We start from the raw sequence: 6,163 nt of genomic DNA, 5'->3' as shown, positions 1-6,163 counted from the left end.
AGCTGAAAACCTAGAGCCCATAACAGTGCCTCCCACAAGTCCAGCTGGAGGCCCAGAGCCCATGACAGTGTCTCATGCAGGCCTGCTTCATGGGTCTGCACTGGAAAGGCCCAAGAATCAGTGGTAGAAGCTAGAATTTTTTTTTTTTTTTTTATGAGTAGAATATATTTATTGAGGGAAAGAAAGCTCCTGTCAGAGAGAGGGACAGGAGGGGGGCCCCCAAGTGCGTGGTCCCCAGGAAGCTGTCTCTTCCAGGTACTTTTGATGGAGAACACAGGAACTCACTTAGAAGGTAGAAATTCTGCACCAGCAGGATGAAGGATCTGTGCTAGCAGGCTGGGGGATCTGTAGTGGAGCCAGGAAGCGACACTCAAGGTTAGGGCAGAGCTCCCCTAAAGTGAACCGTAGCCATTGTCAGCGACAATATGGTCCCGAGCTCCTCCTCCTTCAAGAACAACCAAGTTCATCAGGAAAGCCAGCATGACAAGGTCCTCCAGCAGAACAGCTCAAGAGAACCAGCAGCTTCCAGCAGCTCCAACAGCTGCTCCAAACAGCTTCCTTCACAGCCTCTCAACAGCTTCTCCGGTTGTGCCTCTCACGCGGCTGGCTGCACCCAGCACCATGCTAGCTCATGGTAGGGTGTAATCAGCTGACCACCAGCTAGCAACCCACTACATGTATTCACACATGTATTTAGATCATCTCTAATTTATCTTAATTTCTCTGTAGAGAGCTTTTAGATCTTTTTTTGTTAGATGTACTCTATCTGTGCTTTTAAGTGTTAATAAAATGAACTCTTTAGGAAACAATAGTTTAATGATTGCTGGTGTATAAAAATGTAATTAGCATTTGTATTTTGATAACATTGAGAAGCAATTCCACTATGGATTCTTTGGGATTTCTGTTCACTTTATCATGCTTCTTGAGAGTAGCAACAGCTACATTTTATACCTAAAATTTTTTATTAATTGTTATTACCTTGGGGGCCGGCCAAATAACTCAGCAGATTAAAGTGCCTACAAGCAGGAGCAGGGGTCAGGGGTTATATCCCTGGGCCTGTCATGCGGGCCCTGCCCCCAGGAGGCGCTGAGATGGCAATTGAGGCTGGGCGTGGTGGCACGCACCTGTAATCCCAGCTCTTGGGTGGCTGTAAACAGGAGAATCACTGAGTCCAATCTCGTAGTGAGACCCTGAACACCTTGTAGGTCCTTCCCTAAAATTAAAAAAAAAAAAAAAAAAGTTATTATCTTACAGATCGGGACATTTAATTCAATGTTAAATAAAAGTAGTGATAGCGAGCATCATTTATTTATTTTCATCAGGCATCTTTCTATTACTGCACCCATCAGGAGGTTTTGGTCCTTGCTTAGTATTTTGAGCCATCACCCTTCAATTACCACCTCTGTGCTACAGTCCTTTATTTCTTTTGTGAGTCGTATCATACGTGGAGCTCTATCAGCTGTGTCTCCTTCCATCATTTTATTCTGAATATTTCTCTCTCTCTCTCTCTCTCTCTCTCTCTCTCTCTCTCTCTCTCTCTCTCTCTCTTTTTCCTGTATTTTAGGGAAGAGTCTACAGGGTGTTCAGGGTCTCACTACTAGATTGGACTTGTGGTGATCCCCCTGTTTACAGTCTCCAAAGTGTTGGGATTACAGGCGCACTCCACCATGCCAAGTCTTAATCGCTGTTTTAGCGAGCCCCGGGGTGCGGGGCCAGCACGGCAGGCCCGGGGATCGAACCCTGGATATTTCTTTTGCTAGGTCTCCCGTTACAAATTTCTCTCGTCATCTCATTTAATATTCTCTGTTCTTAAATTCAGTTCCGTTTTTCAGTTAAATTTATAGCGCTTCTACATGGCTCTTTGTTACAGTTTCCTGTCCCAATTCTCAATCTTGGCTTTTATCTCCTTCAGCACAGTAAATGTTCTTATTTTAAATCTGCGTTAGCTCATAGCTTGGAGTCACTGGTGCTGGGTTTCTATTGTCTATTTTTCTGCTGTTTTTAATTTATGTCATTTTATTTTGTCTTGTGCCTTTTTTTTTTTTCTTTGTTTATAATCAGGCCAATGTGCATAACTGTTTGTAGAAATAACGTAGGGCTTAAAAAGATGTCACTTTTCTCCAAAGAAGGTTAACCTTTGCTCAGTGTGGCTTCTAACTGTTCCCAGTGTATAACTTTCAACACGGGGATGGCCTGAAGGGGAATGCAATCCTTAAAAGGCCTCTCCACTTCTGGTTCATTCTTCACTCCTTCTTTTTCTGGGTCCTAGAAGAAAGCACTAAGGGTTTACCTATCTTGCCCACCTGTGTGAATCCTGAAACTGAATTTTGTCCCAGTACCTCCAACAGATTTTTGAGAAGAACTCCAGTTCGCCCAGTCTTGCAGCTACTTTCTCAGGACCTGGCATGCGTTGTAGGAGAAAAGGAGCCCGGATGTGGAGATTGGCGCTGAGCCTCTGCGTCCTGCTCATTGGCACGTTGGTGCATCAGCGACTTCAAGGAGAAGTCTTCAGGGGTTCAATCTTGTCCTGTAGTCTGCTGTTACTGGGCTCAGCATTTCTCTGTACTCTCTACTTTTGATTCTGGATTGTTTATTCTCCCTGCTCACGCTGTTTTTCTTTTTTCTCGCTCTTAAGTAAATCCTAACTCCGGGAAATGAACAAAATGATGAGGATTTGCAGAATGCATGAACCAGGCATGTTCTTGGCATACCAACATAAAAAGAATGGAAAAAGAGGATAATGGTGAAAATAGGCTATTAAAAATTCAAGCATAGGGGCCGGGGAAATGGCTCAGTAGAATAAGTGCTTGCCTGGCAAGTGCAAGGGCCTGAGTTCAATCCCCAGTTTTGAAAAAAAACCTAAGTTCAATAAAAAAAAAAAAAAAAAAAAAAAAAATTCAAGAATACTGTCCAATTTGACTTGTTTTATATCAAGAAAAGATGTATACCTCTTAATTGTAGATGAGTATGCTACCGTTGTCCTCTTATTGGATTGGTGCACCTCGACACTCTTCAAGCAACAAACCATGGCATATTAATAGAGGACAAAAAGTATATTGATTAAGAAACTAGTTTAGATCTCACATTAAAAAAAATCAGCTGTCAAAGAAAAAAATTATAAAATTTCTTTTACAGATTTTAACCCGAAGTAATTTTACACAGGCTTTATACCAATAGAATAATGATGTATTTATTGACAGTTACACTAAAAATAAAATGAAATTTATTTCATTTTATTTCATCCCTAATAGGGAAAAGAATTGACTGGTTGCTTCTCTAGGATGAGTAATGTGTTTCTGTTTTCAGTTATAATCACTGAGTACGGGGGAGGCTCTTCCAAATACCACTCACGACACAGCAGCCAGAGTCATTTTTATAACAGTGACATGTAAGTAAGCCTTGCAGTGACTATCGCTTGCATCTAGAGAGGCCGGTTGCTGCATGCTTTCCTAGAACTTGCATGACCATCTCTGATTGTATCTCCACTCTGCCTCTTCCTTCCTTCATTAGAGTCTTGTCCTGCCTGCCTTGCTTTGTGTCCCCTGCACATACCAACGCTGCTCCTGCCACGTGCTTTTGTGCTTGTTGATTCTTTCATCTGGATATCCTTGTCCTCCGCTTTCCATGTGGCTGTGCCTCATTTTTATCATTCAGGCTACAGTGTAGGCTAAGCTCACAAACAATCAAAAGTAACCTCCCCTCATCTCTGCTACCCGTAGTTCAATACTGTTAGATCAACTTGTTTGATTTTCTCCGTAGTATGGTTCATTACCCGAAATTATTCTCACCATTTATTTGTTTGCTTACTATTGCCTTCTCCTGGTTAGAAAATAGGGATCTATCCATTTTCTAGAGCTTAGGACAGTGCCTCTCACACCTTGAAAATACCACTTGTGAGCTCTCTAGCACTCTATTTGAAAGATTGAGGCAAAATACAGTGGTTGTTTTAATAGAGAAATCCATTGTGTAGGTCAGGAAATTTTATGTTGAAGAAAAATTTTTAGAGGGAGAGTCCTCATGCAGAGGTAGTTCTGGCCAGAAAGAGTCAATTTTCTAACTTGCAATTAAGATCAACTGTCAAATATTGAAATAGTGTTTAAACTTGCTGTTAAGGTTTGTGTCTAGTTGTCCCCCCAAAGCCTCATGCAGTCATGGGGTGGGGACTTCTAGAGTTTGAGATTAACTCATGATCAAACCTAGGATTATTGGATTTAGTACTGCCTGGATTGTGGATGTGAGTTCTACACATACTCTGGGGCAGATAGCCTGGATCCAATTTAAGGGAGACAGACTCACTCTTTGTTCCCTTTGTTGCTGCTGCTCCTCTATTTTGCTCTCTGCTCTTTGCAGCCACCATGAAAGGTTGTTCAGTGCCATGTGCCACTCTGCCTTGGAGCCAGCCGAGTATGGACTGAAACCTCCAGTAACTGTGAGCTAAATAAACATTCCTTCCTTCATTTTGGGTGTCTGGTATTTGTCCCAGAAGAGTAACTGAGACACTTGCTTAGAGGGGATGTGTGTGTGTGTGTGTGTGTGTGTGTGTGTGTACACGCATGAGTGCATGTACATATTCATATGTGGAATGAGATTGTTCATATTCTCTGAATAAGAAATGTTTTGGGCTTTTTTTGTGTGTATTTTAAGTCAGGGTATACAGGTCTAACTGATCACTAGATCAGACTCACAGTGATCCTCCTGTTTATAGCCTCTCAAGTGCTGTGATTACAGGCACACGCCACCATGCCCAGTCTCAACCTCTGTCTCAGAGCACCCCGGGGGCAGGCCTGGGGATGGAACTCGTGGCCTCTGCATCTGCCTAAGCAGGCTCTTTAATCCGCTGAGTTGTTTGGCCGGCCCAAGAAATGTTGAAGTAATTCTTACAGGAAAAAATAATATCTGAGGTATAAGGGCTTTAGCTCAGTGGCACAGCACCTGCCTGGCAAGTGTGATAGCCTAAGTTCAATTCCTGATATAAAAACCGAAACAAAACAGAAAAATAACATCTGAACCACACTTTGCCTCTGTAAACCCTTGGTGGATATTTTTGATTAACTTTAAATAACAACCTTTCTACTTAAATAGGCAAAATATGTGTTTTCTTTCCTAACCTGCAATATGTATGCGTACATAAAGACACTTTCTCAGGACTGGGATGATACTCAGGGAGAAAAATACTGGTACTAAGACTGTCATGAAATTTGCAGTTGTCATGTCATGGCTTTAAATTCTCTATGTAGGAGACCTCTTTAATCTGGGTAAAAGTGTGTAGTGATGCTCCCATGCCTTGATTGAATCCAGTTGTGCTTTCAGTACTGCAGTGAGAAGCTACCATTCTCGATCAAGTGAAGAGGTGGTCTTCCCCTGTGGGCGACAATATACCATGTTGGACTCCATGCTCCTGCTTCTAGTTGCACATACCACGTGTACCTCTCAACATTTGGGCAGGTCTGTGAATGTAGCAGGCTTCCCCCTACAATTGGTTATTTTGTATAGCGAAGTTGAAGGGATTTTACAAGTGGAATGTAGGTCTCACATGAGTCAGTTCTGAGTTACTCAACGAAGGAGATCACACTGGATGGACTCACTCCAGGCAGGTGGGCAGTGCTTTATGCAGGGGCTCATGGTGCAGACACGGCCTGCTCTTAGTGAAGTAAATCCCTTTGGGATTATGGAAAATTCTTTTTTTTTTTTGTAGTTGTATTTATTTTTATTTTTTTAAGACGTGTACAAATAAAAATTAAAACAGAAAAAACTTTGTGATGCAGAATTTCACTTAACAAAGTAATATGAATTTTACAGTATTTGTTGTAATACATAGTATTGTCTTCCAACCAGTATTCACATTATCAGATAGATATATGCATGTAAAATTGGAAGAAGAAAAAAAGAAATGTCTAAGAAATGAAGAAGAGAAAAAGTACAATCAATTAAAAAAAGAGATAAAATAAATTAAGCATTATCTGCTCCTTTTCATAGAGCGGTGGAAGGGCACAGTACAGTTGTCCAAACCATCCTGCTTACATACATAGCTAAATCTCTTTCCCCAACTCCCTCTCCTATCCTTTTCCTCAACTCAGTAACGCCTTCCTTTTGAACAAGTTCATTTTTCTTCTTCTTCTTCTTCTTCTTCTTCCTCTTCTTCTTCTTCTTCTTCTTCTTCTTC

Source organism: Octodon degus, unplaced genomic scaffold (assembly GCF_000260255.1).
Source record: "Octodon degus isolate 3935 unplaced genomic scaffold, OctDeg1.0 scaffold00004, whole genome shotgun sequence".
NCBI classification, from domain to species: Eukaryota; Metazoa; Chordata; class Mammalia; order Rodentia; family Octodontidae; genus Octodon; species Octodon degus.
The sequence above is the reverse complement of the archived record's forward strand: the minus strand, read 5'-3'. Positions refer to the sequence as shown.